Below are 19,786 nucleotides of genomic sequence, written 5' to 3'. Positions count from 1 at the left end.
GATTCTGTATTTACTACAACGGAAAAAAATAGGCAAGAAGATGCCATGACATCCCATCCTTCTGTTGTTACTCTAAGTCACTGGTAGAAACTTGGCACCCCATTTCTGATGCAACTGCAACAAACTCAATTTTTCTTATTTTCTATTTTTTTGGTGTGTCTGTGAAAGAGCATAAAAATGCTTTTACCTCAGTGTTGCTCAAAGTTTTGGTTATGATTCAGTCATCTCAAAATATTGAAAATAATTGCAACATTATGTGCTGCCAGCATTTGCAGTACAAAACTCTGTGTCTTTCTCACACTTTATTTAAAAAAGAACATTTTGCACCTCAATAGCTAGTTGTGGTTTTGGATCATAAAGCGCTAAGAGTTTTGATCTGTTCTGATTCCCACTCCTTCTGTCTCATTTTTCTCATGGCTTAGAACAAAATATTAATGTGACTTATCTGTCATAAGTGATTTTCACATCCTCTACCTCTTATTTCGGTGTGTGATTAGACAAACACTGTAGTTATGTAAAATTATTTGTGGGGTTTTTTTTATAATGGAAGATATGAATCACAGGTACTTTAGGCAAAAAAGACAACAATGTCAGGAGAAAAGTGAATTATAAATGAAAGCAACTTGTCTATATTATAATTAATAAATACTTTAAAACATGCTATTTCAATTACTATTTATTAGTATTAAATATTGCAGCTGTCATCTCAAACACTGTAAAAGGAAGTAATAAATGAGATAAAAACCTGAGTTTATGGACTGTCTTATGCAAAGTGAGTCCCAACTTTGATACCAAAACATTTGCAAGGACACTAATTATACTTGGAAAGCTGGAATTCAAAATTGTAAATATCAGTTCCAGGATGTTAATGTTTTCTGGTACAGTTGAGGAAATCCTAGGTAGTATGCTACTTTCAAAAAAGGCAATTATGTGTATATACTCCTGTAACTTTTCTCCAGAGCAGCCTTCTATCTCACAGTAGTACTTTCTCACAAAAAAACCTTTAAAAATTCCCTAGAAAAAAACAGAACAGTCAATCAGTACAGAAGTGATTTTGCTACAGAGGCATTTCCAAGAGTTGACCAGGTTCTTCTTTCCTCCCTCAAATAGCAGACTGAAATATTTTACTAAGTGGATCCAGTTCAGCGCAAGCTTCATTCCACAAAAGTCATTTGCACTTGGGCTGAATACTGAATCAGTAGGACTTAAATATCTGCTTAAAATAGAAGTTGTGTTTCTGTGACTACTTAAATTAAGTAGGGATCATGCTGTTTCTGTGCTAAGAGAATACAGTGATTTTGTAATTTTATGCCTTTCTGCTTTTATCTTTGTGCATTTGCATTGCAAACAGAAAATGTTGTTTTCCACACTCAATTATCACCTGCAGGTAGCAGACTGGAAAGGAGAGAAGACTGCAAGCCACCTCATTACATTTGAAGATTAGTACACAGAATTGTACTAATTGAAGATTAGTACACAGAAAATGAGTTCTCTCCTTTCAGATACAATTTTGCACAAAATAATTCTTAAAAGCAGAGCAATGAAATGAAACACTATCAGTCAGGAAATGCAATGCTTAAATGTGCTCTTAGGAGTTATTTCTCTCATTCTCCTCTCTCTCATATTCCCTCCCTCCCTTCCTTCTCCAAGAAGCCTTCTTGGGATTTATTTTCTCCATAGCAAAGAAAGACTCTTGTGGTTCCAGTTGCTCACATCATGGCTTGTACTTGGGATTTCTCCCAGTAGTCCTAATCTATATGTCAGGATCTGCACATGACTGAAACAACACAGAGAAGACAGTGATTGTATCAGTAGGAAATCTTTCAAGATACTATTTTGTCAAGTTAAAAGAAATTATCTCACTATTGTATTTCAGGGTGCCCCCTGAGAAGGAAAATTATTGACATCTGACTCCATGGCTTTGGGATGCTCACTTTATTAAAACTTTATTTTAATAAATATTTTGAAATTTATATTACATTATACTATATTAAAGAGATAAATACTATACTACATCATACTTGCTTCTAACTTCTCTCCTAATTGAAAAACTCATGACTCTCTGCCCGAGAGTCCAGACCCACACATGTGGATCCAATTGGTCACCTTGGGTAAACAATCTCCAGAATACATTCCACATGGGGACAAACACAGGAGCAGCAAATGAGATAAGAATTGTTTTGATCTCTGTGCTTCTCCAGGAAAAAATCTGAGAGAGAGAATTATGTCCCTCTGTTCAGAGATTGTGAATGCCACATCTCACCATTACAGGTTATCAGTTCTGAAAGTAGTTAAGTGGAGGAATGCGCATCAAGTGATTGGTCTCAGAACACTAAGAGCTGGATGATGATGATGACAATAATATATTAATGTTAAATAAAGCATCTCAAAGTGGCCAGGAGTTTCCCTAAGAAGAATCAGTGGAAGCCTGTTGAGTGATCTACTGGAACTGGAATTTATCTTATTATTTATTACACTATGTAGTAAAACCAAACTCCCAGCTCAGGGCATCCTTGGAGCAGACAAGGCAGGCAGGGGGTAGCATTGGTGGTGTGGGATGGGGAAAGATATGAGAGTGAAAGGTGGGGATTGAGTGGCCTTTGTGTGAGGAAGTTTAAAGGAGATATGGCATATTTTCTGCTTATGAAGCTGCTTCTCCTCCTTGTGACTCCTTCTTTTCCTTCATTTCTCTCCTCCTCAAAAGGAAGACACCCAGAGACCTTCCCTTTACTTCCATTGTTTCCAACATCACCATCTGTACATTTTTCTGTTCTTTCTTGATTGTCAAGGATGGGTCAGTCCTGTTTTGGAGGGATGGCAACTAGGCCAGGACCAGGGCAGAAAGGCAGAGAAATCCTGCTGCAGATAAAAGGACTGATGTGACTGCTGCTGCTGTACTGGGGCCCTCTGGTACACACTGGCACTCCTTTACCCTCTCCCTAATCGCACAAAGGAAGTAACACCAGCATGGATGGTACATACAGGAGGCAGGAATGAACTGTTTGGCTGAAATGTCTAATCCCTCTCTCCTCAGTCACAGGCAAAGTAGCTGCCATCCCCTTCAGTCTGGCAGGTTTCCATTTTGCTAAGTGCACAACGCTACATCTGACTTAGTGACTTTCCCTCATTGACTCAAGAAGCTGAGCCAAAGCCCCAAACTCAAATACCTGCAAGTTGCAGAGAAGTTTGTATCCCAAGCTGAACCGCAGAGCACTAAGGTGTCTCTAATAGTTCGGATAGGGTGTAGATGTGTTCTGAATTACTTCCTAATCCTTTGAAGCAGAAGGCCTGTTTGGCAGGATAAACAAGGAGAACCTACTCTTCAGAAAACTAGGAAGCAAATGACAACTAAGTTCTGCGTAACGCACTGGCAGTTTCTGCTCTTCAGGTGTTAGAGTCCTCTCAGAAAGGTGGCAAATACACATTTCCTTGTACAGCTCCAATTAATTGGATGAAATAAATTGCAAATAACCCACGCTACTCAGGCATTATCTCCTATTGGTTCCCCAGGTGATTACATATTTCCTAAACTGCACCCCAAACTCATCGGGGATCCGCTTGCAAGAGAGGGTGAAGTCAGGAGAAAATCAACACAGATTATCTATAAAAGCAAGGATCAATTGGAGACCAGATAGGTATTGCCAGAAAACTTAGCCTGCTATCATTAGAGAGATTTTTTAAAATAAATTTTACACCAGAGGTCAGAAAACTTTGTCATGATTAATCTAATCCATAGTCTAAGACAAAAGGCCTGAAAAGAAGCCAGTTTCTATCCAAAAGGGGTTTGGGCTTTGAGAGGAAGGTGCCTATCAGGCTGCTATGATACAGCAGCTCTCATATCCTGTTCTGGGACTAGGTGGGCAACTGAAATCAACTGAAGGGACAAACAGATTCCAGCCAGCAATCAGAAACTCACAGGCTGGGCGGAGATAGTGTACCGTGGAGGTACTGGGGCTGTTATTTAGCAGCAGAAAACTCTCAGCTGTCTAGAAAATTCAGTAGTTAAAATGCACTGTTCTGAGAATAATTTAACTAGTTCTTTTTGTCAGATTTGAGAGACCTTACAATAGCCCTGCTGTGGCATTCAGATGAAACAGGGTAGTGGGCACATTTCAAACAGACTTGAATAAATTCTGAGATAGAACAGTCAAGCAGGGTTCCCTTGGGAACTCAGTACTCCTCCCTTTCCAAATGCTTCATGCCCCTGAGGTTTGCATGGTCTCTTGGTGGCCAGGCCACCCAGGGCAGAGCTGCCTGGGGTCCACTGGTTGCTGGGGTACAGGGCACTGCTGCAGCACAGCCTTGCTAGTGCTCTTGAATTTGCATTTTGCCCTGGCTGATAAAATGCTTAAAGTAAATTGAGAGATACCTTTGGGTGTGTTTGGCTCCTTGGAGTTACTCTGATTGGTGGGAAACCAGTGACTCTGGAGAGCAAAAACACAGGCAGGGAAGCTCTAGGCCAAATATCTCAATTTTCAAACACAAAGCAAATCAGCACATGAGGAGTGATCACCCTGCTTTTCCATGAGCTGGGTTGCAGGAGCCCATGGCTCCCTGTAGGACACATGCTGAGCAGCAAGTGCAGTGCATGGTGAGCAGCTGAGGGCAGGGGCTATGCATAGAGGTGCAGGGCCCTCCCCACCTCTGATCCAGCACAGCACTCGAGCATGTGCTCACTCCACTGGAGAACACTCATCCAGAATTGCCCATCCACAACTGAACCCCAAACGACTCAATGGCAGCTGAACCCAGTAAATCACGGACACTCTTCCCAGTCATGTCAGTGGGATTTGTGTCAGGCAAAGCACATAGGACTTGGTAGCAGCTGTGTGAGAATGATCAGAATATAAAATAGAAAAGCAGATTTTATTTTGTATAGAACTAGCATTGTCTGTGGCTCCCCTTTTTAGTATCCTCATATTATGAATGCAGTAATGCTTGGGACTTTGGTAGTTCCCAAGCACAATGCCTCCTTGGAACTAATGATTTTATTCATGCATTGCATGAAAGGGTTTATATTCAGATTTTCATGGGCATGACACACATGGAGAAATTTAAGACTAGGCAAAAGTTTTTCATCTGTATTTCAGACTGATAATTTTATACCTTGTAATCTGAAAAAGTTATGCAGTGTCTCTGTAGAAGGGTGGGAACAAGGCTCAAGGCACTTTTGAAATCCAAACCCATATTTTGATTTACAGCATAATTATTACAGGATTGCCAACAAAAACACCGAACACTAGGATTTTTGGTCCATATTCAAACTGCTACATCAGTTTTCGCAAGCGCTGAATAACTAAAAAGGCTACTCAGTGAATGAGTTGCCAGGTTTTCATACTTCTGAACAGTAGACCTTGAATAAGAAGCTGGAATAGGGAATTAAAAGACTAGGTTAAGCCACTATGTTTGAAAATTTTGACTAATGGTTCTTAATGTTTCTGGGGGGGGGGGGGGCATGGGTAAAAGAAGGATATTATGCTCATACATTTCTTAAAAGCTTTCTTTTTCCCCTAGAACCAACCTACAATCAACAAAGTAACACCAGGCCTAACACAATCAGGAAATCTGTGCCTCAGAGTGAAAAGCAGCCAACCTGTCCATCTTCTGCCCTATCCCAAAACCTCAATGTAAGTAAGCTTTGCAGTGTAAGCTTTTGTAATGTAAGCTTTGCAATCCTAAGCAAGTTCTATGTAATGCCAAAACCAAAGCCCAACAGCTTAAAACTGAAGTTGTCATAAAGCCATCACCTACACAGGATTTGATAAATTATTCAATTGTTTGCTATACACCAAAGCTTTTGAATTTTGACTGGAAAATTATATGGTACATAAATTTTGGTAATCATCCTCAGCAGCAGTTTTTATCATAGATAAAGAAATCTACCCTTTCAGTCATTCTCCGTTGTTTGATAGGAGAGAACATGTATGGCATTTGGCATATTTGTGTTTCTATAAAGAAGATTGGTTTTATTCTGGAACTAGAGTGAGCCATGCTGTTGATGTGCTTTTGTTCCCCATAATGCATATGTACATGTGTTCACTTCCAAATGTATGTACATGCTAAAATAAACAGCAGTAACATTCATTGAGAAATCCATACTTAATACAGTGTTTAGTTTAGCTCAATAATGGGAAGAATATGTTAAACATCATTCCAAGCCTTAATGGAAAATTTTCTGACGAGACATTAGCTCATGCTGTCCACAGTTGTCTTATGCCTATGAGTATTGTTTGTTATCACATGTGACTTTTGGAAAAAAACCCACATTATTGCTTAACAAGTTGCATTGCAGTAGTGTCCTGCACTGTTTTGATTTCTAGAAAGCTAATTAATTGAAAGAATCCACATGGTAAGAACTCATCATGGAAATCCCTCAGACTTTCTAGACATCTTTTAAGGAGGATGAGTGCCACATTCAGTAGCGTGATTTGTCTGAGATGAAAAACCAGCAGGGTCACACAAACATGGGACCCCACTGGGGAGCTCTGAACTATGAACCCAGTGGGGTGGACTGGTGAATTACAAATTTTAGGATATCTGGCCACTCCATGGCTGGAGCTGTCCCTGGTAACTGTCTTCACCCGGCATCAGCTGCTGTGACCTACCCTACATCAGGTGCTAGAAAAGTCCAACAAGAGAAAAAAGAAGGAACAAAAAGCAAAAAATTGCTCAAGACTCCAGCCCACAAACTACTGACAGAGAATAAAACACTTCTCAGTTTTTACATTCTCCAAGAGCATCCATAAAGTTTTAGAGCTCTTCCACTTAAGAAAACATCCATCCAAGAATGGCAGTGGACTTTGATAATTCAGCTGCGAAGTTTCTGTAGCAGTTGATAAAAAGACTGTAGAACAACTCTGCTCTGTTCATTAGTAATTTCTTTAAACCTTTCAATAAATATCTTCTGGTGTTACATAATATAGATCACTTTTTAAAAGTATTGAGTTTTCAGTGTTTTAGAGCCCTTTATTACAACAGATGAAACAGTAATATAAGCTATTAAATATAGCTGCTAGACAGAAAAAAGCAACAGTTAAGCTAAGTAACAAATTAGCACCCACTACTTTTCATGAGTGGCAAAATTGCTTTGAGAAAAAAAACTGTCCTCAACAATTCACAGATATCAAGGAACAGAGAATTAAGAGGAAAACAAAAAGAGGTTGAAAGTTCTGGAAAACATTGTTATTTCCTCTTTTTCTTTTAATCTATTCCAGTGAATAAAGAAGAATTTCAGCAAAACATTCAGATCTGGATAGAAATATACCTCAAATAAAAAGGAAACAAAGCCCTCTATCTGTAGCAAGAATACAGAAAATTTTCAGACTTGAGCATCAACTGGCAGATAAACCTGAAAGGCATTTGGGTCAAATAGAAGTCCTGAGCTGCTACCAAAATCAACAGTCTAATTGTCCCAGCTGAAACTGGGGCTTAGCTGTTTGGTTTCCTGTAACTAAACCTTGCCACAAACAGCTCTGTGAAGTTTTTCCTCCAATAATAAAATAAAACAGAGCAAAATTGAGATAAATACAAGAGACAGTGAAGATGAGTATATAGTTCCCAACATAAGGAGGGGAGCAGATGTTAGAGAAAACTCATTAAGGTATCAAAATGGTTCTTGTCAGTTCTAAATGGCTGACATAACATTTCTTTAAAAATAAACAATCAAACATCTGAAAGTAATTGCTAGACTAAGGGATTTATTTTATTTAGGCAATAAAGTATTTAAAAAATGTACTTAGAATGTCTAGCCTGCTTCAAATTGCTTTGGTTTTCTACACAATGTCGTGGTAGTCACTACCCACCCAAAAGTGGTATTTTAATAATATTTTAAAATTGAAAAACAACAGTTGAAACAAAGAAAGCAAAACGTTACCAGAATGCACAGCTTGACTTCAGACACTTTCTAATCTGATCAGGAAGCAAAAAAAAAAACCAAAAAAAAACCCAAAAAAAAAAACAAAAAAAAAAAAAACCAAACAAAAAAAAACACAAAAAAAAAAAAAAAAAACCAACCCAAAACAAACAAAACTAAACAAAAAAAAACCCTGTGCTGAATTCAGAGGCACTGAGTCAGGTGATAAAATTATACAATTTTATGTGGATTTACTGAGGTCATATCTCAAAATCCAAAGCAAACCTAAGCAACTGAAAGTAATGTTTCAGTTTATATAGTCTGATATTTTTTCTGTCTATCCCTTTTCCTGTTGAACTGCCTTTTATGCCTCTCAGTGTATAAACTTCTTGAACATAGGCATCTCCTCTGTCCATAGTTTCCTCCTCATTTTCTCATGCTTTATGTACCTCCATTCAGTCCCTGCTTTTCTGATAGTAAGAATTAGTTTACTGGTCTGCCTTTTCCTGACTTGGGGAGCTGGAAATACTGGAAGATTTTAGTGGAACCTAAACCTCAAATTACTCAAGTATTTATGGAAAGGTTACCTTACATTTATTTTAAATAGGAGTCAGTTGTTGGACTCCTTCACTCACTTATGAAAACCGAGCTTCAGACTCCTCACAGCAGCTTTGGATGGGAGGACATTAAAGGAAAACTACAAAAGAAAAATCTTTTCCAAACACAGCAGTATTATTCAATAGCTTAGAAATTTACTTCTCCTGTTGGTGAATGTGGTTTCTTTAACTAATCCAAGCATTATTGTGAATAAACCCAGTGGTTGCTTTTGTCTGTGTTCTGAAGAAAAGGGGCTTGTTTAGGGCTTTAGTAGTGATAATTGACACAAAAAACTCCAGTACAGAAGAACACATAAAAAGAACAGGATAAACTTGCCTCCATGAATCATTAGAATTGGGGATGTTGTATAGAATCCTCCTGCTTGCTGTTAGTAACCACGATGACAAGTTTATGATCTGAGGCTGTACAGAGCAGAGATCTGAGGAACCTGCTGCTCACTAAATTCTCTGCTTCTGAGCTCCCCTACGCCCCAGACCAACTCACATGAAAAGAACTTGAAGGCAGTAGGCAGCAGATTTTTATTTTGGTAACAGGAAGTTTGTGGAAGACTGAAACAATGTGCCTCTCTGATTTGAGAAACAGTTATACCAAACCATAAATGTTCTTATGGGTTTTGCATTATGCATAAATCCTCCTGTTTATATGCTAAAGCATCTAGTTTATTAACAGGTAGCTCATTAACAGTCACATATAGAGCATACAGCTGCCATCATCACTTTGTCAATGTTTTCTACACATTTTCCATAGTTTTTACATTCAGGGAAAAGTAACACTAAGTGAAAACTCTTCTTTCAAAAGCCTTGTTAACATAATGTACCAATGAAATGATTCCTTGTGAACTCAGTTTCTTTTGGATACACCAATGTATTTTCTATGCAGAAATCTCTCAGGAAATGGCTCATTTTAAGACAGTTTTCTAGACCCTAAAATGTTCAGACACAGCTCTATTAATGCCTTTGCCTTGTAAAATTCAATGAATGCTACCACAGTGTGAAATGAAATTTGAAATACAGTCAGAATAATTGCCCATCTAATACTAAGAGTTCAGCTAAAACATTTGTTATATAATTCAACCTTATATTTAATTTCAAAGGAACTTTATGTAGCTGTCTGGTTTATTTAAATAACTGATTAGGCTGTCCTGTTTTAATTGGCAAAGTTATGCAAATAGCAATGATGATTATAGTTCACAGTAGTTTTCCTTAGGAATAAGAATGGTTGAGGTCTAAAGGCACCTCTAGAAGTCACCTTGTCCAATCCCCCTGCTCAGGCAGGAACACCTAGGTTGCCCAGGACCATGTCCAGAAAACTTTTGAATTATTTCCTACTATGAGACTCCACAACCTCCCTGGCAATCGATGGTTTAGTCATCCTCAGTTTTTAGTCACCCTTAGTTTTTGATGGTTCAGTCACCCTCAGTTATCTACTCACTCTACTCACTCTCACAATTTTTACTTTATACATCTGAAATGTCCTATGCACTTGTTCTCTGCTACAGTCTAGCTCCTCATTTACAAGGTTGGATGAATGTTGAAGCACAAGGCTGAAATCAGGGATATTTCATTTAAGAAGGTGATGCAGTTCTTTGCTGCATGTATTTTGGACCATTTAGTCAGCAGTGTGTTCCTGTGTTAATGGAAGATGGTGTAAATGGAGTCAGATGTGCAGCAGCAAGGATTCGCAACACAGCTTGGGAATGTGAGCTATGCCAGCTGATGGCAAAGCTAAGACTTTGTATAGAATATTTTCTGCTTCGGGTGCAAACAGCATATTTCATGCTACTTTGCTTGTATTACAGCCATTTTTAAGCAATTCACAGAATGGAGACTAAGTATTTTGAACGTGCGAAAGGTCTGGTATGTGTTCAGGTCCCCCCTCCTGTGCAGTGTTTGTAAAGCTGTCCCTTGATAAATTACAAACTGAAAAGAAAGAAAAGGCAACAGCTTGTAGCCTCTGCTGAAAGTGTAAATAGAAATTTGAGTTTAGCAGACAAAGTTCACAGTTTGCAGTGAAAGGTCAGAAGGATTTCAAGCATTTTTGGTATTTTGTCTCTGCTGTCTGCTCAATATCAAGCAAATAAAACATCCCTTATAGACAGCTTCCAATTCTGTATACTTGATTTTCCTGCTCAGCCTGAAGGAACACGGAAAGTTCTGTCTTTGGCATTCTGCAATTACTTTAAGACACACCATCCTAACAAAGCTTTAACACGTACTCAATCCCAACTTTTGATGTGATGTTTGGTAAGCTAAAAGACTTACCCAGCTCAGGTAGGCCCAGTGGTCTGCAGTTTTTCTGCTAAAAATTTAGAGTGATGAGGAAGAGTTATATAATATGTTAACTCTCAACAGGACATGTTTGTTTTTTCCCAACCATTGTACACACTAAAATACATCAAAGACTTTTATGAGAAATCTCCTACAATCTGCAGTTGAACCAATTGATTCTTGGAGGAGTCTGACTTTTTATTGTTATAATTTTTGCCTGCAGTGAGTTCATTCCCTCTTCTGGATATTATTAACATCTCTTTTAGGAAAGGCTTAGCTCTGGCCTCAAAAACACTGACAATGACATTTTTATTTCCCAAACTCAATTAAATATATACCAAGTGGAAATTGTTTTCCTGGAGGTATGTAACCTCAGAAATCTAAAGAAGAGTTATATTACTATGTATCTCAGATGTGACTACAACCACTGCTTTTTGTGAAATCACTACTTGCTGTATTCAGGACTGAATAAATAGAAATGAATGTGGAAAATGGAAATGCTGTGGAAATGGGAAAAAAAAATCTTCTGTGTTAGTCTTGTCTTTGGGTGCATCTCTCCTGGATTCAGAATTTTTAAAGATATCTTAGGTGTGTGATTGGGATTAAATAGTAAAAATAGGACAGATGGTGAGCCAGGTGTTGGCTGAATTTTTTTGCAAAGTGTATCCTTTTAATCTCCCAAGTAAGCTTTTTCTTTGTGTTCCTAACTTCACAACCTGTGGCATATCTCAGCATGATCATACATGAGGAGATTGTTGTACACACTGTGAATGCCAAATACCCAAGCCCACTTTGTGTCTACAGGTGTTGAACATGCCTGGTGGGGTTTTCCCTGTTCCTCCCACAGGCATACTTGACAATGTCATGAGAGATCTATTTTCGATCTCAGATGCTCACATACTTTGCACACCTTGTCCTTCAGGCTTGGGCAGAATACCCATTCCAGTCATTGTGCAACTTATTCTTTCATACATATATTTTTATACCTTGAAATACAAATTTCTTTAGTTTTAAAACCTGATGTCCTTTGTACCTGACTCAGAAGTTTCATTACCCGCATGAGTAACAGTGGTTGTGAAGAGCTGAAGATTTAAAGTCTTGCCAGAAAGTCCTCTTTTGACTTCCCTCTCCTTTTGATTTTCTCTCCCCTCTGACTTTTTACCTAGATATGGACAATTCTTCTCCGAGATTCAGTAGTGCTGAATGGAGCAGAAAAGATGCCTAAATGTAGGTGTTTCCTCCTCCCACCATGGCCAGATGTGGAATACAAATGCCATTTCCCATTGTGATTAAACTCAGCCAGGAATGGATCTGTCCCCTAATTGGAAGTTATAATGCATAGGAAGTGCAGACACACTCAAACTTTGTTCTCTTTTTCCCCTTAATCTAAAACGGTTCAGATCAAAGGGCTGATGCCTACCCATTTTCTACTCACCAGCAGAAAAATCTGCAGATTTTGCTGTGCTCAGAGCAAAGCACATTCCAACATGATACATTTCCATCATAGCTAGAAAACAAAGCCTTTTGACAAATGAGAGAGAGTCTAAAAAGTTTAAACATGGTCTAAAGACAGGAAGGCAGAAACGACTAAAAGGAAAGGTATTTCTTAATGCTTAGTTTATATAATATTTGCCCTCACCAACACAAGGAATACAGTGCTTTTAATGAGCTCTCTGTAGGTGATCAAAGTACCTGAAAGAAAGGCAGACTCTCCCCATTCAAAGGCACAGGAAAACACCATGTCTTAAAATACAATTTTACCTTTACCAAAAAAAAAATATCTTTCATTTATCACAACACTGAAGGCATTGTAACACAGCTGTTCTTCAGCCAACACGGCCTGCAGCACCTATATAAAGGACAGTTATGTGAGCATGTTTTTATTATTTTGCTTTTCTTCTTTGAAACACAAGAGGGTTAGATCTGTGTCTGTGCTGATCGGATAACTCACGCCACCTGCAGGGCAGCTTCGTACCAAGACGTATCTGATCTCGAGGAGCACCCATGAAAACCCAATGCAGTTTCCATCCTGATCAAAAATTGTTCCAACTGACATTTGACCTGGCTGTAGTATCTATAAGAAACATTCGATCTTCAGATGCTACACCATTTGGCATTCAGTGTGCTTGATTTTATAAATATACTTTATAAATATTTTTAAAACGCCATTTTTATCGTGGTTACAGATAAGTTTACAAAGACATCTAATTCTTCTTTGTTATTGCCACAAATTAGTTATGGTAACTGTATCTGGAGTTAGAAAAATTATACAAGATGGCTTTTAAATGCCAAACCCATTCTGTCTAAAGACTGCAGTAGGGAGTCTAATAAACACCAAAGTTCACAAAGCTGCAATTGCTCTTAAGAGCTGATCATCCCTGAACTGCCCTGTGCAGTGTTTGCATTAAGCCAAGATGAATCCCAGAGTGCTGCTTTAGTGCTAAAGAGGAAAATGTCTTGGATTATAGCTGTAGAAATAGTACCCTTTCCTTAGGACCAACACTATTGCCTTTACAGAACTGTGCAAGTATCAGCCTTCCCAGTGCTTTCAGAGGCTCATTTGTATCACCCATTTCAGCTCTCTTTTTGCTCATTAGCGCTGCCTAGTCCTTAAGTCATAACAGATCACCTCCAAAAGCAGGTCACAAGCTGAGCTGCTGAGCTTGAAAGTGGCACCACTGATGCTAGTAGGAGTCCTTCCCTGTCGAGCAAAGGGTTAATCCTCTGGGACAGCAGCCCCAGGCTGGCGCTGGGAGAGGGTGGAGGTGGAGGAGCCAGAAACTGCATAGGTGAAGACACAAGGACTGCAGCACTCCTTCCCCACCCAGCCAGAGGACTGGAAACAGCCTGTGGCAGGAGTCCAGTGCATGCCCAAGACATGGCCTACCCATGCATTTTACCCAAATCATGCCTTGCTTTTCTTGTCTTCCTTCAGCAAACCAGGCCTTTTATGGCATGACAAAGACTTACATGGTCTGGAATAGTTTTTTTCACTTACATAAAGAAAACTATTCCAGACCATACTACACTGTTTTCTCTTTTTTAATGTACTAATGTGCAGCAGGTAAGTGTGATTTTTGGTCAGTGCTTCTTTACTCTCTCACCTCCTACTCCCCAAGACTTCTGCAGTCTCAGTGTATGCAATATTGGAAAGTTGGCAGTAAGGAGGGCTCCCTTCCTATCTGTCAGGAGATAAATTAGCTACAAACATAAAGTAGTAGTTCTGTTCAGTTATGATATCCCAATTTTACACATGGGCACTGCCATTGATTCAGTGGAGGATTCTTTTACATTACACTACTCAGAGATGAGCATCAGGGCTTAAACTTCACTCTTCTCTCACAAAGTGTAGAGTTATTGTAAAGTTTCCTTCCAGTAAGATCTTCTTGACAAATGTCTTTTCAGGAAACAACTCTTTTGCATCTCACAGCCTTGAAGAGAACCTGAAGAAATGTTTCTGCTCCTCAAGCAGACTTGTGGTCTCTGTGTGGCTTTATTTGAAGTCAGAGGTTCAGAGACACCTGTAAACAGTCACCTGCAGGGACTGGAAACTGTGGGAAACAATGCAGTGAATAAAAGAGCTTACTGCCATACTTAGAGTAAATTCATTGGAGAAGAGTGTAAACAGTACTTCCTTAGTTTTCTTGGGGCAGCATGTTTTCCTAGGACATGGGAACAGTATTTCACAATTATTATTTTCTAACCCACTCCCCTCCAGCACAGTTGGAAGAGAGAATATTGGATGAGAATAGTAAACATTCAGCATGTGCCTGTTTCACCATTCTGAATCAGAGCACCAGCCCCACATTCAGAGATAGCAACTGTGGGAGGCTGTCTTTCATCTGCAGTAAAAAGCATTGGCTTTTCTGCACACTTACATTTCAACTCATTTACAATGTGCATTCCTTGGCAGCACACAGCTGAACAAGATCATAGAAATGTATTTTAAAATGTGGTAACATTCAAATTGGGTTTTCTTTGAGAAGAATCTGTGTTAAAATGACAATTACACTGTTGCATTTCTTCGCAAAACAATTCAATTTAGGGTTATTATTTTCAGTCAGTGAGGCATCATCACCAAGAGTGTACAAGGCTGAACTATGAAAAAGTTTAAAGTATCTTAGTAATGAGTTTAATATATTTGGAAGTCCTGGATACTCACATGCTTTTTTTGCACTAATTTTCTGTGCTTGGACAAAGATCAAACATAGTTGTGTAGCTGGCACACAAATATGCATGATCACTTTGGTGAAATTATAAAAAAGGCTAACATCTAACTTGTCCATGTCATGTTATTTGGCAAAATAATGATGTAATTAAATGGGTTTTAGTACCAAAAACATATGTATCCATTTACTTTTAAACTTTTTTCCTCCTCAATTTACAAAATAACGCTTTTGTTAGAGAATAAAATTCAATGAGCTTCACATGTAATTGGTGGAATTCTTCATCACAATGGGAAGAGAAGCTTCAGCACACAGATAATGCAGCAGATTTATAGATCTGATTGCAGCACTGACCCTTGGCCTGCAGAGCTCCCAAGCAGGCCAATGAGGCATAGCCTTTTCCACAGGTAGGAAGTGGGTCTGCTGGTGGCATCAGCTAACCCATGGTGAAGGATATGAGTAGAACATTTACAGCCCTACTTCCAGCTAAACCAAGAAATCTTTGGAGTATGATATGTTGATTTCATGAGTGTTTAAAGAAAATTTCTGCAGGCAGTGGGATCCACATGTGTGTTTTCATGGGAGTTCCTTGTAAAACAATAGTCAAGTCTGAACATAAGTATGTATTTTTAATGTGAAAGGTTTACATTACAGGTTCTTTCCTCATTTTCCTACTGCCTGTAGGCCTGTACACCAACAGAGACATCTAAAATCTGGTTTCATTTAATTAAATGGGATCTTTGTCACCAGTTGAAAAAAAAATCTGATATATGAAATAATGTCTGTTCTCTTTACATTTCCAGCACAATTTCCAAGATTTTGGGATAGTTTTGAATAGATGAAAAGAATGATAAGAAAAACATTCCCTTAAAAGAAAATAATTAAATGCAAGCAACACTCCTACTTATGTTCCAACTCTTCCATCTTTGGAAAATTTTCTTTTAGCTCAGAGGGGCTAGGCCAGTGAAGCTGTTCATCTGGGGCATCCCATTAAATGTCATAACTAGCAGCATAAGTTGCAGTAAAATGGACTCAGTAACAATCACTGTTGTCCACTTCAAACCAGACACATTAACCACTCTGATAATTTCTACAGCAGAATACCAATATCAATAAATTAGGTGCATGCCAAATTTGGGACTCAGTGATATTGGTTCTTCTCCTTATAAATGGGAGTTACCTCCACTGCAGTCAAAATGCTTCTATAACTGAAAACAGAATCTGGGCCTGTAGTAGATACCTATTTATTTAGCTGCACAATAGCTGGCCAAGGTTTGGGTATTTTTAAGTTAATACAAACCAGAATGATTCTAATTTTACTGCCTGAAAATGGTAATGTCATAGATCTAAACTGACATTTTCCCCTTGCCAAAATATTTTGCACTGGCACTTACTGTTGGAAAGACTAATTTTTTTCTACTGCCAAGAACTGAGTAAAAGTTAGCCAAATTATTCAGTTCTTAATTGAACAAAATTCTCATTGTAGTTTTGCTTGATTAGGAAAAACAGGCTGCAGTCTACTGCATGGATAACTGTCTGGGTATGTACAAGATGAGATTAATTCTAAAATATTTAACAACTAGCAAATTTTATACAGGTTACAGTTCTCATTGAAATTAATGGGGTTATCTACATATGCCAAACTGCCTGTCTGTACAAGTCACCAGTACTCCAACTCCAGAGTTTCACAAGCTTCTAATGTTGCTAATTGTTACATGGAAGTAATTAATGGAACTACTTGAGAAAAATCTATTCCAGATCATGAAGTGGCCCAAATTACTGAACTCTAGGAAATATACTTTTTACTTTACAAAACAGATATTCACCAGTATAATCAATGCACAGGAACTGGTGTGACACAACTTTCTCAAAGTTACAGTCTCTACTGCATGTAGTTTTCCATCATGCCTGTTCAGATTTCTGCATTTTATCTGTGTCATAGATCCTCCCAAAGAGAATTACTAAACCTTCATAGTCAGGAGGTTTCATAAAGTATTAAACTTCAGCAATGATTTTTTGCCTGAGGCAGACAAGGGAAAACTAGCCAGGAAATTCTTCAACAATATTGCGTTAATAATTTTGCATTTATAAATGAAAAATAAGTAGGCTTGTCTTCTCTTCCATAACAGTTATCACAGGGCTATGAATGCCACAGCAGTGTTGAATGGTCACAAAACATTGATGACTGCAAGTGCAGGAAAACACAAATCTCTCCCCTTCCTCAGGATAACTTGTCATTGCTTAGTCCTCTGAACACTTCATTTCAAGTGTCACATTTAATCAAGATTAGGACTTCATTTCAAGCCAAAGACATAACGGCATGTAATCTTTATTACAGTACCCAAAAAAGTAAATAATTTTCAATAGACCACTGTTAAGAGACTGATTTGGGGATTAAATATTAAGCACAAGAAATGATAAAACAAAAGGATAGAACAAGATATAGCTATTAGTCATAAAGAGAGAGAAGTAAGAAGGAATTCAGGAAGACGAGAAGCAGGAGTAGAATTTAGCAGCGGTTCTCAAGGATGATTTATGAGATTTGTACACATATTAGGAGATAATCCAGTCTGGAAGCTGAATAGGCAAAAACCCCAAAACTGAAAAAAATAATATACCAAACTGAGGCGTTTTTGCAATTTCTTAGTGATTTTGATTACTGGTACTGCCTTTTAGGCTGAAAAGGAGGGTGATAATTTATTTCTATAGATACTATTCAAAATGAATCCATTTAAAGGCAATAACATTGTAATGTGGCAGCAGTTTGTACATTCTGCTCTCTGTTTCTTAAGAGATGAAAACTTTTTGAAAGTTTGCTTTACTTCCCCTCCTGCATTATTCTGTTCTGCATCCCCTCTCTGCAGCACAGGTTACTTTCAAAAACCTGTACTGAGAACAGTATCTAATGAAAGAGCAAACATGGATGCCATATACTCCCAGAGATTATAAAATCTTTTTGATTTTTGTCCAGTACAATCACTGCTGATTTATTATTAAAGCTTAAATCAGTGATGATGGAAGAAATTGGATTACCTCCCAGTTCCAAGCAGAGAGCTGTTAAATCTCTGGTATCTCAGTTAATTTCTTCACACATTCTCCTCCTATCCAGACCCAGCTCTCCTCCAGATGTTTCTTCCTTTGCCTATCATGAAGCTGCTGTGCTCTGGGGTCCCTCAGTGTGAAACAGTTATGTCAGTACAAGCTACTCATATAGATGCAGAAATACCAGCAAAGCTGATTTGGGGTTTTGATTTTTTTATTTGAATTCTCACTGATTGTTTCATTTGTGTGCATATGCTCAGATGTGCGTGCTTGGGCTGCCCCAGCACTCTCCCAGCACCTTGCTCAGGGCTACTGGTTTGGCTGCTTTTCAGCTGCAAGTACCTTGTCATTTAGTGTTGTTTCAGCAGCAGAGTGCTCCTGCTCTAAACACAGCCCAAATTGCACCCCATATCCAGTGCTGGCACTTGTCCAAGTGTCTCACAAAGCTGCAAACACACCTTTGGAAACACTAGCCTTTGGGTGACTTTACTAATAAACTGTGAGTACAGTCCTCTAAGGAGCTCATTCCTGCAGGATCTAATCAGCCTTACTATTTAATTTATTGAGAAATTTGTGACAATTTTCAGGCAATACTGTTCAAACCAAAGAAAAAACCCTCCCACTCCTATCCTGTGGGCTATAATTATATCCTCCAGAATATCTCTTTCATTAGCATAGTTACCACAAAGCAGATCAGAAGTATTTCTGTCAAGAACACATGATTTCTGTTAACATTTGAAAATCTGAGCATGTTTCTCGACTAAATGCAAAATTAACTTGGAATTAATGTAGGTGCCCCATCTCAGAGTCAAAAAACCCACACAAATGAAAATATTTTTAAGCATTGCTGATAGCCATCCTGCTGGTATGAAACACAACTCCATTCTGCTTGCTAGAGAAATACCAGCCTAGTGGTTTATTTTTTAATGTGATTGAGCCACAGCCTGTAGGTAGCCATAAACCTTTGGTTCTGATGTTCAGCAATGAGAATCTGGTGGACAAAGTTTAGAAGGAAGGATATGGCATAATTTAAGTGCATTGCTTTTGTGGAATTAGTCATTGTTGATCTAACTGCATCATCCTGGGAATACCTAGCACATGCCTTAACTACGCCATTGCACAGATACAAGAATAATTTTTACAAATACTTAACCGCTTTTAAAAAGTCTAGATTTTAAACAAAAAAAAAGGAGGATGGGGCAGGGAACGAAGGCCTTAGCTGATTGACAGTACAGATATAGAACCTTTCAGATCCTAATCCATGAGGGGATGTTTGCATCTGGCTCCATAACGGAGTTCACACGCCTGAATTAGATGCCGGCACTCTATGCATGTGTGTAAATGGAGTTAAGTGCCTTGGAGGGGGATTCACAAAAGCCACTGTTTGGAGAGTTGCCTAAGCCAGCCAAATAGTGAAGGCTGAAGACTGCAGTTCATCCTAAGTCCTAGCTCTCTCCTGGTTTTAAGTGCCTTCTGGTGAATGAAGTACACAGGCACAAGTCCCTCCTCTCTCAGCTCATAGCTCACCACAATCCTCTTTAGAAAGCAGGTGCCAAATTTTTCTTTCAAACTCCAAGCAACCATCATCAGCTCAAGCACAGTCTTACTTGGGCTGAGGAACATTGGTCTAATTCTCCCTTTGGCAAAAGGCACTTCTGAGGTTTGCATTCCCTCCCTCCTGGGCATGCCTGAGCCAGCAGGCTACAGGCATCAGCTCCCAAGAGGTGGGTAAGATTTGGCACAGGTCACAGCAGACTCAAGAAACCATAGGGAGGAGGGAAATCAATGAGAGATTTTGTCTGAAAACCTGGGAAGTGTCCACAGGTAAACAGAGCCTTAAG

At 38.7% G+C, this 19,786-nt stretch overlaps 1 protein-coding gene across 1 annotated transcript in view; it reads left to right on the top strand.

Annotated features, from left to right (window-relative positions):
- Positions 1-19,786, top strand: part of COL8A1 (collagen type VIII alpha 1 chain) — a 71,119-nt gene that overhangs the window by 33,388 nt on the left and 17,945 nt on the right. Inside the window, exon 2 of the mRNA XM_058045820.1 lies at positions 5,515-5,627. The gene's annotated coding sequence lies outside the window, so the exon portion shown is untranslated. The remainder of the gene's footprint in view (positions 1-5,514; positions 5,628-19,786) is intronic.

The sequence above is a fragment of the Melospiza georgiana genome, chromosome 2 (genome assembly GCF_028018845.1).
Source record: "Melospiza georgiana isolate bMelGeo1 chromosome 2, bMelGeo1.pri, whole genome shotgun sequence".
In the NCBI taxonomy this organism is placed as follows: Eukaryota; Metazoa; Chordata; class Aves; order Passeriformes; family Passerellidae; genus Melospiza; species Melospiza georgiana.
Note: the sequence above shows the minus strand (reverse complement) of the source record. Positions and strands in the feature narration are given on the sequence as shown.